The sequence below is a fragment of the Carcharhinus amblyrhynchos genome, unplaced genomic scaffold (genome assembly GCF_965287045.1).
Source record: "Carcharhinus amblyrhynchos unplaced genomic scaffold, sCarAmb.v2.hapA scaffold_73, whole genome shotgun sequence".
NCBI lineage: Eukaryota > Metazoa > Chordata > Chondrichthyes > Carcharhiniformes > Carcharhinidae > Carcharhinus > Carcharhinus amblyrhynchos.
The window spans coordinates 253,153-270,472 of NW_027649813.1; positions in this window are offsets into that span (position 1 = coordinate 253,153).

Genomic DNA, 17,320 nt, shown 5'->3' on the forward strand with positions numbered 1-17,320 from the left:
CGAAGGAGCAACGCTCCGAAAGCTAGTGGCTTGTGCTACCAAATAAACCTGTTGGCCTTTAACCTGGTGTTGTGAGACTTCTTACTGTGCTTACCCGAGTCCAACGCCGGCATCGCCACATTATGCGGTTAATTTATACAGTGGGAGGCGGTTCCGGGGAATGGCCAAGTCGATTGGCCGAGGATCCTGTCAATCAGACAAGAGAGAGTCATTTCCTTGGCATCCGGAAGGGGAAAGTTCCTGCCACTGAAACGGCGGGAGGCGGGTTTGATGTCCTTGGAAGGCAATTGGTGAATCCTCCTGTGTCTCTGCGCCAGAGGCACAGCTTTCCGGGAAATCTGTAAGTGGATTGGTTTAAGTGCCTGTCAGTCACAGTTGGAAGGCGGGTTTTTAAATTGTTTGTTGGTGGAATGGTCAGACCAGGTGTCATTCATGAGTCGCCATTCACCTGACGAAGGGGCAACCCCGAAAGCTAGTGAGTTTACTATCAAATAAATCGGTTGGACTGAAACCTGGTGTTGTCAGACTTTTTACTGTGTTTACTCCAGTGCAACGCCGGCATATCCACATCATTCATATTGAGGGGCCGGATTCCGAGCAATGGATTGGTCGGTGTGACTTATTGACCTGAGAGGGAGGCGGATCCCCTGAAGCTGGGAGACGATTGGTGAATGCTGCTGTCACTCAGCGTCGGATTGGCGGTTTTCCGGGAAATGAACGAGCCGATTGGTAGCCGTGCCTGTCACTCAGGCCGAGGAGGTGGGCTTCCGGGATACCTGTTAACGGATTGGCCGGAGCTCCAGGCACGCATGGAAAGGGAGGCGGGTTTGCTGAGCTTTGGAAGGTGATTGGTTCGTTCTCTCGTCACTCTGGGCGAGGAATACCGGTTTCCGGGGATTCTGTATTAGGATTGGTGAAAGCCCCTGTCAGTCAGAATGCGGGAGGAGGGTTTTTGTACAACCGTAAATCCGATTGGTCAGATTCTCGGTCACTCAGGAGGATTTCCGGGGCGTGGCTTTGGCACTGAGGCGGTGAGTTTGAGGTTGCATCCTGTTGTGCGGGGATTTAGAGTCGGTGGTGTTTTGATTTATTATTGTCACATGTATTAGTGTATAGTGAAAACTGTTGTTTCTTGCGCGCTATAAGAACATAAGAACTAGGAGCAGGAGTAGGCCGCCTAGCCCTTCGAGCCTGCCGCGCCATTCAATAAGATCATGGCTGATCTGTCGTGGCTCAGTTCCACATTCCCGCCCTCTCCCCATAACCCTTAATCCCCTCTCTTATCAAGAACCCATCAACCCGCTTCTTAAAAATATTTATCGAGGCAGCCTCCACCACTTCAACGGGCAGAGAATTCCAGAGATTCACCACCCTTTGAGTGAAAAAGTTCTTCCTCAACTCCGTTCTAAACCGCACCCCCCCCCCCACCTTATCTTGATGCTATGCCCCTAGTCCTACTGACTTTTTTGAGCGGGAAGAGTGTCTCCACCTCTATCCTATTCATCCCATTCATCATCTTATACGTCGCAATGAGATCTCCCCTCATTCTTCTAAACTCTAACGAGTACAAGCCTAGTTTATTCAGCCTCTCCTCATAGCTCAACCCCCTCAACTCCGGAATCAGCCTAGTAAACCTCCTCTGCACTAGACAACGCATACCGTTCATCGAGAAGAAAAGGAGAGAGTGCAGAATATAGTTACAGTAAGTAATCTCACAACACCAGGTTAGAGTCCAACAGGTTTATTTGGTAGCACGAGCTTTCAGAATGTTGCCCTTTCGTTAGACGAGTGCAAGGTTTGTTTTATAACCAGGGCATGTATAGACAGGAACTCAATTACAAGATAATGGTTGGAATGTGAGTCTTAATAGGTTATCAAGTCTTTACAGATGCAGACAATGTGAGTGGAGAGAGGGCTAAGCACAGATTAACCTCCTTAAACTGTGCTTACCAACGATTTACCGTGCTGACCCCAGTTCAACACTGGCAACTCCACATTATAGTGTTAAGGTCACAGCTCGGCTGTAGAGAATGATCAACTGAGTGTGAGGTCGGTCCATTCAGAAGTCTGACGGCAGCAGGAAAGAAGCTGTTCTTTAGTCGGTTGGTACAAGACCTCAGAATTTTGTATTTTTTTCCCGATGGAAGGAAAAGAATATGTGTGTGGAGTCCTTAATTACCTCCATCTCTCCAGGGAGAAGAGACCGAGCTCTCTCAACCTATCTTCGTAAGGCATGCCTCTCAATCCAGGCAACAGCCTTGTAAATCTCCTCTGAACCCTCTCAGTCGGTTCCACATCCTTCCTGTAGTGAGGCGACCAGAACTGCGCACAGTACTCCAAGTGGGGTCTGACAAGGGTCTTATAAATTTGCAACATTACTTCCCAACTCCTAAACTCAATCCCTCGATTAATGAAGGCTAGCACACCATACGCCTTCTTGACTACATCCTCCACCTCCGAGGCCGATTTAAGAGTCCTATGGACCCGGACCCCAAGGTCCTTCTGCTCCTCAACACTGCTAAGAGTCCTACCCTTGATATTGTACTCCTTCATCCCATTGGACCTACCAAAATGGACCACTACACATTTATCCGTGTTGAAGTCCATCTGCCACTTCTCCGCCCAGTCTTGCATCCTATCTGTCACGGCGCAACTTCTGACATCCCTCCAGACTATCCACAACACTTCTTGGAGGAAGTGTTGTTGTTCCCTAGCCTTATTGATTACAGTCTGTGGGTTAGGAAGCTCAGGATCCAGTCGCAGAGGGAGGAGCCAAGCCTCAGGCCATGGAGTTGGAGTTGGAGATAAGTTTTGTAGGAATAATGGTGTTGATGTCTGAGCTGTAGTCAATAAAGAGACTGACGTTGTTGTCTTTGTGGTCCAAGATTGCATGTAGGGCCAGGAAGATGGCATCTGTCGTGGCAGTAGGTGAACTGTAATGGATCCAGACAATCTGGGAGGCCAGAATTGATTCATGCTATACTAACCTTTCGTAGCACTTCATAATGATGGATGTCGGAGCCACTGCACAATAGTCATTGAGGCACGCTGCCTGGCTTTTCTTTGGGACTGGGATAGTGGAAGGGAGTGATGGTAGCTGCCTGATTTTATCCTCGGAGTGGATATATTATTGAAAAGTTTTAATTCTTGTTATCGTTCACTTGCTGGAAGCGTCATGGCAACGGCTTTAGTGAGTGAGCTGGAGAATAACTTCTTCACCAAAAACCTGCTGCACAACGAGGACTGGAGTAAGGAGAAGTGAGGGAGGGGGAGGGAGGAAGAGGTTGACCAAGAAGTGGGGGTGGACATAAAGAGGAGTGGGAAAGGGGGCGCACAGAGATCTGACAGGGGAAGAAGTTGGGGGTTTGTGATGGTTTTTTTAAAAATTCCTTCAGCTTTGGGACAGATTGTTCCACAGGGTAAAACTCCTTTTAATCAGTATTTGTGATCACGTACTCTGCTGACCCAGTGAGTGAGCCCATGGTGCTGGATGTACATGATGTACTCCAGATTGTACCATTCTAATGTGTCATCCATTTCACAGTGAGATAGGGAAGTACATTCCTGTCAAGTGTTGGTTATTTGCTTATTTGGGTTCAATGTACAGCATCAGCTTTTAAATTAACAAACCACAGTCACGTCTTCAACTGTTTACACCCTGATACCTGGAATGTTCTCACGGCAGCTCATCCCAACCAGTCCATGCTGGTGTTCGGGTTCTGTTTTGATTTCCTTCATCTTTCCTTTTTGCCCACTTACTTAACCTGTCAATATTGATTTGATGTATTATTGTCACATGTATTGGTATACAGTTCCAACCGTTGTCTCTTACGTGCGATATAGACAAAGCGATATAATACGTAGGGGAGGTGGAAAGGAGAGGGTGCAGAATGTAGTGTTACAGCAAGGGTGGAGACAGAGATCAACTTAATATAAGGTAGGTCTTTTCAAAAGTCTGATGGCAGCAGGGAAGAAGCTATTCTTGAGTCGGTTGGTCTGCAACTTCAGACTTTTGTACCTTTTTCCCGACAGAAGAATGTAGAAGAGAGTATGTCCAGAGTGTGTAGGGTCCTTGATTATGCTGGCTGTTTGTTTTGAGAAGGTGGGAAGTGTAGACAGAGGCAATAGATGGGAGTCCAGTTTGTATGATGGACTGAGCTATGTTCACAATCTTTGTAGTTTCTTGCAGCCTTGGACAGAGCAGGAATTATACCAAGCTGTGATACATTCTGAAAGGTGCATCTGTAAAAATTGGTGAGAGTTGTAGCATTCATGTCAAATTTCCTGAGAAAGTAGAGGCATTGGTGGGCTTTCTTAACTATAGCATTGGCATGGAGGGACCAGCCAAGACAGGTTGTTGGTGATCTAGACACCTAAAACCCTGAACCTCTCGACCACTTCAACTTCATCCCCATTGATGTAGACAGGAGTATGTCCTCCACTACACTTCCTGAATATCTCTTTGCAAACTGTCTGCATCCCTCCCACAATTTGCCAATCCACCTATTTTGATGTTTCTGCAAATGTGGCTACAGTACATTCACTTCCTTCCTCTGAGTCATTAATATATATGGTAAACCATTGCAGCCACAGCACTGATCCCTGTAGAATCCCACTACTTGAAAAATAACCCCTTATCCCCACTCGGTGTTTCCTCCCCTTCAGCCAATTCTCAATTGATGCCAATATACTACCTCTAACACCATTGGCACTAATCTTATGACTTAACCTTTTGTGAGGTACCTTGTTGAACATCTACGGGAAGTCCGGATGCAGCACATGTACTGTTTCCCTTTATCAAATCTGGTTGAGATTTCCTCAAATAATGCTAATAAATTTGTCAGACATGATTGCCCTGTCATGAATCAGTGCTGACTCAGCTTGATTAGATTATAATTTTCTAAATGTGCCCCTATTACTTCCTTAATTGATTCTGACTTTTTTCCAACAATAGATATTAGGCTAATCAGCCTATAATTACCTACTTTTTGCCTCCTTCCTTTTATTGAATAGCGGTGTCACATTGGCAGTTTTCCAATCCTCTGGTACTTCTCCAGGATCCAAGGATTTTTGGTAAATTACAACCAATATAGTTACTTCATTTAGCATTCTAGGAGGCAAGCCATCAGGGCGAGGGTACCGATCTTCCTCCAGCTTCATTAGTTTATCAAATACTACTTCTCTCGTGATGGTACTCAATTCCTCCCCCGTGTTCTTTCGTATTAATGGGATGTTTCCAGTATCTTCCTCTGTAAAAACTAACACAAATTATCTGTTTTGCTCCTCTGCCATTTACTTGTTCCTCATAACTGTCATCCAGATTCATTTTCAAATGGGCCTGTGTTCACGTTGATCCCTCTCTCTCTTTTCATATGTTTAAAGAACCTCTCATTGTCAGTTTTTACATACCTAAGCCTTCCTTAGATCGAGCCTGCACCGACAACAATCCCACCCAGACCTGATCCAGTAACCCCATGTATTTACCCTCCTAATCCCCCCTGACTCTAAGTGGCAATTTAGTACAGCCAATCAACTTAATCTGCAGACTCTGAGTGTGGGAGGAAATGGGAACACATGGAGAAAATCCACGCAGGCATGGGAGAACGTGCAAACTCCATGCAGACATTCACCCAACTCTGGAATTGAACCTGGGTTCCTGGCACTGTGCGGTAGCATTACTAACCACTGTCCTGCACGTAGGAATTCCATTTCCTTATCCCTTTAATTGACTCCTCTGTCCAATTAATATCAGGGTAGTGAAATCCCTCACCCACTTCTCCAACAATTATAATTCTGTTCTTTACTCAGTTTCTGTATATGTCCTTGTATTTCTTTCTCCACCTTCCTCCCATTGCAGTATGATGGATCCTGAGAATGCTCAGGGAACTGCCTTGGCATATGTTATCAAAGGCGCGACATAAATGCAGGCTGTAGTCAATTTCTGTAGTCATGTTGGGAGAAGGTTACAGTTCCCAATGTGTATGGAAATCTGCTGCCCTTAGTCTAGTCAATTGCACGTGGCTGGGAGTTCTGGGGTCAGAGTTGGGTTGGTGACTAGTGCAGTAGCAAAGGGTTGTGTTGATCCAGTGTCTTTACTGTAGAAAACCTTGTCGATGTGTGAAGACAAATAGAGGAGCAGCTCTACTTTCCTAGAAATTGAGCGAAAGCAATTCCAGTATCAATTTTTCTAAAGCATTCAAAATGTGCAGTAACTGTTCAGGAAATGAATTACCAATTAGTGAAAATCATTCAAAACTTAGGACAGTCAGCAGTGGGAAAATGCCAGAATCTAATGTTAATGCTGTGGAAATGCTGATAAATAAATGAAATTGAGACGCACTTATGAGGTAATGATGTTTGAGAAGGATTATTTTGAGATCATGTCTAGTCAGATGGATTCGTGGGTGAGGGAGATGCGGGGCAATCGTGTGTAGAGCAGTTGGAGTTTCAAAAAGCATTTGATATGGTGCCACACAGACGATTGTCCAAAATGATTAGTCCTGTGATTGGGGGGGTGATATATGAACATCAATAGAAGATTGGTTAACAATTGGAATAATCAGTAATTTTCCATTTGGAAGGTGATAGTTAAAGACTGCAGGGATCAGTGGGTTATTTATAGTCTGTATCATTGACATCAATGAGACGTCGCAGTTTGCTGCTTGTATGAAGTTCAGTGTGACAGTTTGTGTGGAGAACAGAAAAGGGCTTCAGAGATATGAAGAGGTTGTGAGTGGACAAGAACATGGTGGATGGAATACAGTATGGAGCAGGGTGACATTTTTCATTTTGTTAACAAAAGTACAAAAAGTGCTGAATATTTTTTGGGATGGAGAGAGACTGGAAAGTGTTTGCCTTCAGAGGGATCTGGGTGTCTCTGTACAGTTAATGTGCAGAGATAGAAAACAATTAGGAAGGTAAATGGTATCTTCATTAGTACAAAGCAATTGGAGCAGTAAAGAGATCGGAGTGTAGTTGATTGGTGCCTTGGTGAGCATTGTGTCGAGTTTTGGTCACCTTGCCTAAGGAATGATATAGCAAGGAGTGTCATAGAGGGAGGCCTGTGAAGCTTTGTTAGACTGATTTCTGGGTTGAAGGAGGGAGGTGGATGGCTCCAAAGAGCACAGCTGGTGGTTAGTAGGCAACTCGTGACAAAATGTCCGTTCTCCTAGGTGAACGATCATTCTTGACAAGGGCTCATGTGTTGAGTCTGTCTATAACGCAAAGACAATGGCCTATCTGTAAAGTCTAAGGGGCAGTGGAGTCAAACAGGATGATGTTGGAGGAAGGCTACTCGCACAAGGCTCTCATCACCCTGGTCAAAGAGCAAGGTTTCTATGTGCATTCATGTATTAACAGGAGCAACATTCTTCTCCACTTCTCCAGGATGTTATTTGCCTAGAAGGATTGAAGTGGGGATGTCATGTCTGGACAGGACCCAGACTAAGAGCATCACATTGGCCTGCAGGTTTTGAATTGGAGGGAAATGTGTAAAGTGAGTGCTCACTAAATTTATTATTTCAATGCATTCATAGATGTGCTGAGATATTGTTGATGAAAGCTGCAGGCAACCCTGCCTTTGTACTGACTCTCATCCAGATGAAGAGAAGGAGGGTCTGTCACAGATTGACACAGGGTCAGGAGGGGAATGATGTGGCAGACAGGTCCATGTCAATCTGATAGCTACCAGATTCCAGGCAGTTTAAACTGGTACATTTATTGAATTTCTTTCAATCCTTCACTGGCTGGACAGCCTCAGGATTTTTTTTACTTATTTACTGACATTATTTTCCCCTCATGTACCTTGACTTATGAGAGCAGAATTAAACTTCACGAGTTAACATGTTCCTTGCTGTGGGTTTGATCATTTCCGTGCACTAGACTGTTTCAAATAGAGATGATGCTAAGTGCACACATGAGGACCTGCACAGCTCCCTGTTCCCCCACAACCTCAAGACACCTATCAGTAGAAGTGTGATTTCACTCATTCACTCACAAAGTCCGTGTGTACAGCGGCTTGAAAACAATATCAAATCTAAACTTACCAGGGATACACTCATGTCGCCCTGACATCTGCTTCCAGTGGGGGACTGAACTGGCAGAGAGCTCTTTCAGGCAGAACCAGATGGATGGGCCCACAGGGAGGAGGAGCAGCACGCGAACAATATTCGGCCCTTTGAGACCGCTGTCTAATGCAGATTGAGGACAGATGTTCATGTTAACTGCTCCTGGTTGTCAACTGTACATCATATTTGTAGTCCACTTGCTGAGCTTCTCATCTGCACTGTGCAGTGCAACCGCTCTGAACCCACCAATCATAGACACACCTATAGGTCTCAGTCCTAGATTGCCTTAACTTAAGTATGAGACTGTGATCTGCCATTCTGGCTCCCCAGCCAAGGTAAACATGTTCCTGCCTGGGCCTTATAGAGGCCGATGATTGCTGCTGATGCTTCACATCGATAGCCCGGCACTTCACAGCACAGTCCAGTACACAGGCCCAATCTATTCTCTCTCTTTTTCTTTCCTCATGCACCCTTGCATGATGTCCATAGAAATTTGTTTGCCAAATCTTGATATGAGGTCTATTGCCAGCCTTGATAGGCAGATGAACGTGACACACAAATCTTCATGTGACATCTGAGAAAGGTTTCAAAACCAGGAGCAGGAGAAAGTCATTTGACCCATTGAGCCTGCTCCACCATTCGATTTGATCGTGCTTGAGCCCCCTCTCAATGTCATAATGCCGCTTTCTCCCCATTCCCCAGGATGCCTTGAGAGTGTAGAAATCTATGTATTTCCTTATTAAACATATGCAGTGATTTTGCCTCCACACCTTCTGTGCTCGAGAATTTCACAGGTTCCCCAAGCTCTGAGTGAAGATGTTTTTCCTCACTGCAGTCCTAAATGGCCTTTGCTACATCATGAGAAGGTGAACTCTTGTGGTTTACCCCCAGCCAGAGGAAATAACATCTCCACATCCAGTCTTTCCAACCCTGTCAGCATTTTATATGTTTCAATAAGTTCCCTCTGAATTTCCTTACCGTGGTGCATACAAGACTAGTCACCAAAATCTCTTCTCATTCAACAATCGGGAATCAAATTGGCGAGCCTCTGCTGCACTCTCTACCTGTTAAGTATGGCCTTATACTGGTAAGGAGACAAAACCTGCACACAATTCTCCAGATGTGGTCACACCAAGGCCGTGTACAGCTGCTATGAGATAACCTTGCTCCGATGGTGAAACTCCTTGCCAATGAAGGCCAACATAGCATTTGCCATTGTAACTGCTCGGTGCATCTGCATGTTTCCTTTCAATGATTAGTGTGCAAGGGCACCCAGGTCCCTTTGTAAATCATTTCCCAATATTTCACCATTTAAATAATACTCTGCTGCTCTGCTTTTTCCTACTAAAGTGGATAACTTTCCACTTATACAGCTGATTGCAGATCTGCCATATATTTGACCACCCACCCAACTTGTCTCAATCACCCAGATGCCTCTTAACATCTTCTTCACCACTCACATCCCCACCAAGTTTCAGATTGTCAGCAAACTTGGAATATTTGCATTTGAAATGAAAATTGAAAATGCTGAATAAGCTCAGCAGGTCTGGCAGTATCTGTGGTGAGAAGCAGAGTTAAATTTCAGATTTAAACAATCCTGCCACACAAACTCTGCAGAAATATTGCATTTGGTTCCTTCATCCAAATTATTGATATAGATTGTGAATAGCTGGGCAAGATACTGCAGAAGATGGAAGCCTGGAACAGAAATTAAGGTTAAGGCGCATGGGATACGAGGTCAGGTAGCTCGGTGGATTGAGAACTGGCTGGGTAATAGGAGACAGAGGGTAGTAGTGGAGGGTACTTTGTCCGGCTGGAGGCCAGTGACCAGTGGTGTGCCGCAGGGCTCAGTACTGGGACCTCTCCTCTTTGTAGTCTACATAAATGACTTGGAAGAGAGCGTAGGTGGTGTGATCAGCAAGTTTGCTGACGACACCAAGATGGCAGGGTTGGCGGGTACCAAAGCAGATTGTGAGGTGATACAACAGGATATAGATAGGTTGGTGCATTGGGCAGATAGGTGGCAGATGGAATTTAATCCTGACAAATGCGAGGTGATGCATTTTGGAAGGAATAATGTAGAGAGGAGCTATGTGATTAAAGGTAGACAAATTAGGAGTATAGATACACAGAGGGACCTGGGAGTGCAGGTTCACAAGTCCATGAAGGTTGCAACACAAGTGGAGAATGTTGTCAGGAAGGCTTAAAAGGAAGAGGCTGGCTAGGGTGAACATTGGTCCCTTAGCGGATGAGAAAGGGGACCTAGTGGTAGGGGATGGGGATATGGCTAAGGTCTTGAATAACTTTTTTGTTTCTGTCTTCACGGAGGAGGACGTGAATAATTTGCCGGGTGTTAGCGATGGAAAGGTGGTAGGACTGGAGGGTCTTAATGACATTACTGTTACTAGAGAGGTGGTGCGCGACAGACTGGAGGGGCTGATTGTGGACAAGTCCCCAGGACCGGATGGAATGCATCCGAGGGTTCTGAAAGAAATGGCGGAGGTGATAGTGGATGCCTTGGTGGTTATTTTCCAGACGTCGCTGGATTCCGGGGAAGTGCCGGAGGATTGGAAAACGGCTAATGTTACGCCGTTGTTTAAGAAGGGTGCCAGGCAAAAGGCGGGGAATTACAGGCCGGTTAGTTTAACGTCTGTGGTAGGTAAAATGTTAGAATCCGTCATTAAGGAGGAAATTGCGAGGCATCTTGAAGGGAATTGCTTGATAGGGCAGACGCAACACGGTTTCATTAAAGGGAAGTCGTGTCTGACAAATTTACTGGAGTTCTATGAGGATGTGTCTAGGGCGGTGGATAGAGGAGAGCCGGTGGATGTGGTCTTTCTGGATTTTCAGAAGGCGTTTGATAAGGTACATCACAAGAGGTTACTGCAGAAGGTCAGAGGACATGGAGTTGGGGGTAGGGTGTTAGCGTGGATAGAGGATTGGTTGTCAAATAGGAGGCAGAGAGTGGGGGTCAATGGGTGCTATTCGGATTGGCGGATGGTGACTAGTGGGGTGCCCCAGGGGTCGGTGCTGGGGCCTCAGCTATTTACCATTTATATAGATGATCTGGAGGAGGGAACCGAGTGTAGGGTGTCGAAATTTGCTGATGACACCAAGATTGGGGGAAAGGCAAATTGTGCGGAGGGTGTGGAGAGTCTGCAGAAGGATCTAGATAGGCTGGGCGAATGGGCCAGGAAATGGCAAATGGAATTTAATGTTGGCAAGTGTGAGGTGGTCCACTTTGGTAGGAAGAATGGTAGGAAGGACTATTACTTACGTGGCGAAAAACTGCAGCAGGCGACGGTGCAGAGGGACCTCGGGGTCCTTGTGCATGAGTCGCAAAAACCCAGCCTGCAGGTGCAGCAGGTGGTCAGGAAGGCGAATGGGATGCTGGCCTTCATAGCGAGGGGGATTGAATATAAAAGTAGGGAGGTCTTGCTGCAGCTGTATAGGGCATTGGTGAGGCCGCAGCTGGAGTACTGTGTGCAGTTTTGGGCGCCGCACCTGCGCAAGGATATTTTGGCCTTGGAGGGAGTGCAGAGGAGGTTTACTCGGCTGATACCGGAGTTGAGGGGGTTGAGCTATGAGGAGAGGCTGAATAAACTAGGCTTGTACTCGTTAGAGTTTAGAAGAATGAGGGGAGATCTCATTGAGACGTATAAGATGATGAATGGGATGGATAGGATAGAGGTGGAAAGACTCTTCCCGCTCAAAAAAGACAGTAGGACTAGGGGGCACAGCCTCAAGATAAAGGGGGGGCGGTTCAGAACGGAGTTGAGGAGGAACTTCTTCACTCAAAGGGTGGTGAATCTCTGGAATTCTCTGCCCGTTGAAGTGGTGGAGGCTGCCTCGCTAAATATTTTTAAGAAGCGGGTTGATGGGTTTTTGATAAGAGAGGGGATTAAGGGTTATGGGGAGAGGGCGGGAAAGTGGAACTGAGCCACGACAGATCAGCCATGATCTTATTGAATGGCGGGGCAGGCTCGAAGGGCCAGATGGCCTACTCCTGCTCCTATTTCTTATGTTCTTATGTTCTTATGGAATGCTAGCCTTTATAGGAAGGGGTATAGAGTTTAAAAGCTGCCATCTAATGCTTCAGTTGTATAGAACGGTGGTTAGACCGCATTTGGAGTACTGCGTCCAGTTCTGGTCACCTTACTACCGGAAGGACGTGGAGGCTCTGGAAAGGGTGCAGAGGAGGTTTACCAGGATGTTGCTTGGCATGGAGGAGCTGGGGTACGAGGAAAGGTTGGAGAAACTGGGACTGTTCTCCTTGGAAAGACGAAGATTGAGGGGGGACATGATAGAGGTATATAAGATACTGAAGGGAATAGACAGAGTCAATAGTGAGAGACTGCTCCCTAGATTGGTTACAAATACAAGAGGACATGATTTAAGGGTGAGGGGGGAGAGATATAATTTGGATATGAGAGGAAGGTTCTTTACGCAGAGAGTTGTAGGGGTATGGAACGCGCTACCGAGTAGGGTGGTGGAGGCGGGAACGTTGGACTCGTTTAAGGTTCAGTTAGATAGGCACATGAGTGAAACGAGGATGGAGGGTTATGGTAGGGGATATTAAATAAGGGTTAGAACCTCGGGAGACACCGGAAAGGCAGGCTTGTGATTAACGTTTTTGTCTTTTATTCCGCAGGTGGAGGTCCACCTCGTTGTCAAACGAGGGGCATGCACACGGTGGGTCGTGCGTGGGCTACTCTTGGAGGTTCCGAGAGTGGCCTAGTACTTCGTGTCGGTGTGTGTGCTTGATCCTGGACCGGTAGAAGGGCGCCGCAACAGCTCGGTGACTAGCACTGCTAGCTGTGCAGATACATGGATTTGGGCCTGTGTCTGTGGGAGTTTGTGCATTCTCCCTGTGGATGCGTGGGTTTCCTCCGGGCGCTCCGGTTTCCTCCCACACCCCAAAGATGTGCTCTTAGGCTGATTGGTTTTACCAAATTGACACTATTCTCCCCTGAATCTGGCTAAGTGGGGGGTTTTATTCGTAGACACACAAGGTAGAATAGGTGTAGGGTGACGCGGCGGCGCGGGCTTGTTGGGCCGAAGGGCCTGTTTCCCGTGCTGGTTTGTTCTTTGTTCTGTTCTTTGTAGAAATGCTGGAAATACTGAGCCGGTCAGGCAGCATCTGTAAGGAGAAATAGAATTAATGTTGCAGGTTTCAGTGGGTGGTACGGTAGCACAGGGGTTAGCACTGCTGCTTCACAGCTCCAGGGACCTGGGTTTAATTCCCGGCTCGGGTCACTGTGTGGAGTTTGCACATTCTCCTTGTGTCTGCGTCGGTTTCCTCCCACAGTCCAAAGATGTGTGGGTTAGGTTGATTGGCCATGCTAAAATTGCCAGTTAGTGTCCTAAGATGATTAGGTTAGAGGGCGAAGCGGGTAAAATATGTAGGGTCATGGGGGTAGGGCCTGGGTGGGATTGTGGTCGGTGCAGACTTGATGGGCCGAATGGCCTTTTTCTGCACTGTCGGGTTCTATGATTCTAACACAGATGAAAGGTCATCTCGACCTTTTACTATATGAAAAAATGTGGGATTCTCTCTCCCTATAGCCTGTGGATACTGGGACGATTGAAGCTTCCCAGAATATCAAGGGATATTGGAGATAAGGTGGGTAAATGGCAATAAATTAACCACGAAACGCGGAAAAGGGCTGAATGGATCACTGCTATCTTCCTCTGAACAGTTCAGTCAACCCGGTGAGATGTTAAACCAAAAGCAGCGTCTGTCTCAAGTGGATGTTTCAAATGTCAGGGTTAAGAGCAGCAGGGGAGTTTCCCCGGTGCCCTGATCAACATTCCTGCCTGAATCAGCACCGTAAAAAGTCTGACAACACCAGGTTTTAGTCCAACCGATTTATTTGATAATAGACTCACAAGCTTTCGGGTTAGTCCCTTCGTCAGGTGAATGGAGAGTTCTGGCCTCAAACAGAGCATATAAAGCACAGACAGTTTAGAGAGTACTGTCTGTCTCTAAACTGTCTGTGCTTTATATGCTCTGTCTGAGGCCAGAACTCTCCATTCACCTGACGAAGGGACTAACCCGAAAGCTTGTGAGTCTATTATCAAATAAATCGGTTGGACTAAAACCTGGTGTTGTCAGACTTTTTACTGTGTTTACGCCAGTCCAACGCCGGCATACCCACATCATGAATCAGCACCATCAAGGAGGAATTACTTGCTCATTCACCTGCTTTCTCTCTCTCTCTCTCTCTGGGACCTAGTGTTTTTAAAGTGGCTTCTGCGTTTCCGAGTTAACGGCAGTTCCTGCACTTGTGAGTAATTCATTGCGGGTGCAGTCAGTTTCTGGGATGGTTTGAGACTCTGTGAAGTCGCCTTTCATTGTTACAAAGCGCACCGCTGCCACCTGCTGACAGAATCTTGGTGCTGCAGGAAGTTTCTCTGTCGACGCTGCCCAAACCCCTCATTATTTTGTAAGCTTCTGTTCATTCCGCACTCAACAGTCCCGATCTCTTCATCAGCTTTTTTTTAAAAGTCTGTCAAATTCAGACTTTAAATTGATTCTTGGTTAGTGATAATTTGTCATTTAAGAAGAGAATTCAAATGTTATTGCACGCCTTGTGTGTCGAAGGTTTTCTTGATTTCACTTCTTGAAGCTCTCCCTCTCATCTTTATGCAGTAAGAAGTCTCACAACACCAGGTTAAAGTCCAACAGGTTTATTTAGTGGCAAAAGCCACGAGCTTTCGGAGCGCTTGCTGCTCTTTCATCAGGTGACGAAAGACTTTAACCTGGTGTTGTGAGATTTGTTACTGTGTTTACCCCAGTCCAACGCCGGCATCTCCACATCTCATCTTTATACCATGCACCCTCTCATCTGCTCCCTCGTCCGAGAAGGAGCAAAATAGTTTCTCTCCATCTACCCTGTTGTCAATATAGGTATCCTAAAGCGATGCAGAATGGAGCAATGAGGAATAGGAGTACTGATTCAATCACAGACCCTTCCGTCTGAACCAGAAAGTCCCTTTCGAGGATTTGGCAACCAGAGCAGGGGGTTTATGGATTGATATTCCTTCTTATACTTCCACCCTATTTTCCAAAGTGAAATAGTGTATGAAGATATGAAACGTCATTTGAAGATATTGAGGTGGAGAAACAATTTCTATCGATTTAATTATTAACAACGTGGAAAGAAATAAATTGCCTTTAAACACTTGCATTTGTGACCAAATTTAGAATTGCAGGCTCAGATAAACAACAATCTGACAGATGTTAAACAGTTTTGTTGACAAAAGCAATCTGGAGTAATTTGAAGAAGCTGAATTCTTTAATGTCTCACACAGACTCAGCTGTCTGGCAGAATCGGATCCCAACGCTCATGCACCACGATTGCATGTAGAACATGCGGCTCCCTATATCTTCTGGGACTCTGAACTCTCCTCCTGGTCGTCCCGAGGGCAGTCACTCAGCACTCGCCAACATTCACTGCCTGATGAAATTTACAGGCTTTGTAGAACAAGAAAAAACTGACCATCAAACTAAATTTGGAAATACAATTCGAGAACAGTGATTCAATTTATAAACTAAATGATTTAAAATCAAATCAAGTGATGTGATACAATTAATACACTAAATTTACAAAAACACGGTGGAGGACGGCATTGGATAATGAGTGTTTCTCACGAATCCGTTTTTAATAATTTAATGATATTGATTAAGAGACATTAACATCCTTCCAAATTGTTCTAAGTCAATGGCGGATTACGATACCCAAAATGCTCAGGCTGAGTGAAGACGATCTATCGCCATCAGAAAGCTGAAACTTTCGGGGTGGAGCAGCTCAGTGGGGTCGGAGTGCAGGCTCAGCAACAACGAGAGCGCCTCTCTGGGCCCAGTCTGAGCCGCAAGGCCCAACGAGTATCCCGGGGGAGATCGGTAACCATAAAGCGATGGGGCAGCACCTTCCCCAGCCGAGCCGCCGCTTCCCGGATTCTCCTCCCCTTTTCATTGAGTCGGACTCACAACAAAGGAGCCGATCGGAACGCCCAAGGGAGCATGCGCACTATCATCAATACGGGGTGAAGGGAACCTGTTGGATAGAGTGGTTTCTGGGGCGCGGAGCATTGTGGGATTTAATATCGCCATTCTCAACAGATTTGGTATGGTTTATTGCAGCCTGACGGAAGGTCTGTTTCTCTCCACAGATGTTGCCTGAGGTGCTGAGTATTTGGGCGGCACAGTGCCACAGTACTCAGCATTGCTGCCTCACAGGACCAGCGACCCGAGTTTGATTCCTTGCTTGGATCACTGTCTGTGCGGAGTTTGCATGTTCTCCCTGTGTCTGCGTGGGTTTCCTCCGGGTTCTCGGATTTCATTCCACAGGCCAAAGGACGTGCTGGTCAGGTACATTTGGCCATGCTAAATTCTCACCCTGTGTACCCAAACAGACACCAGAGTATGGCGACTGGGGGATTTATACAGTAACTTCATTACAGTGTTCATGTAAGTCTACTTGTGACAAAAAAATTAACTAAACTATTTCCAGGATTTTCTCTTTCATCTCAGATTTCCAGTATCCTCGCCATTTATCTGTTGTAATATTGCCAATGTTGCTCACAGAACCGAGGTGAGAAACACAGCCAAAGTAAGTGCTAATTGTTACCAGACAAGAACGGTGAGCGCAGAATTGTCTTTTGCGTAAATTGCATCAGTTTGAATCTGAGTGGAGATGGCAGGAAATCCGTTGATTTCAAAGTTGCGTGCTCGAAGCCCAGTGGATCTCAATAAATTCCAGCATGGGATTGCTAAGAAATGTAGATTCCCAAGGAGTTTAGTTTGCTAAAACTATTTGATACGTGGAGTGCCATGTAGAAGCTAACTTTCCTTCTGCAGCAACTACCCAACTATGACCACTACTATCTCAAAGATAACAGCAACTGACACATGGGGGTACCACAATTAGAAGTTGTCCTTCATGTCACTCTCCATTCTGACTTGGAAATATATTGCTCTTCCGTCAGTGCCACTGGGTCGAAATCCTCGGACGCACTCCTGAGCAGCGCAGACGGTTTACCTACAGAAAATGGACTGCAGCGACTGAAGAAGACAGATCACTGTCACTTTCTCAAGATGGGCAATGTCTGCATGGATTTCCTCCCTGTCCTAGCCTAACGACGCCACATCCAGTCTTAGTTGTTTTCTTGTCTGTATTCTGACTCTGCGCAGTCCTCCAGTCACTGTGTATGAAGTGAGAATTTTTTTTAAAAGTAAATCACGTTCTGCT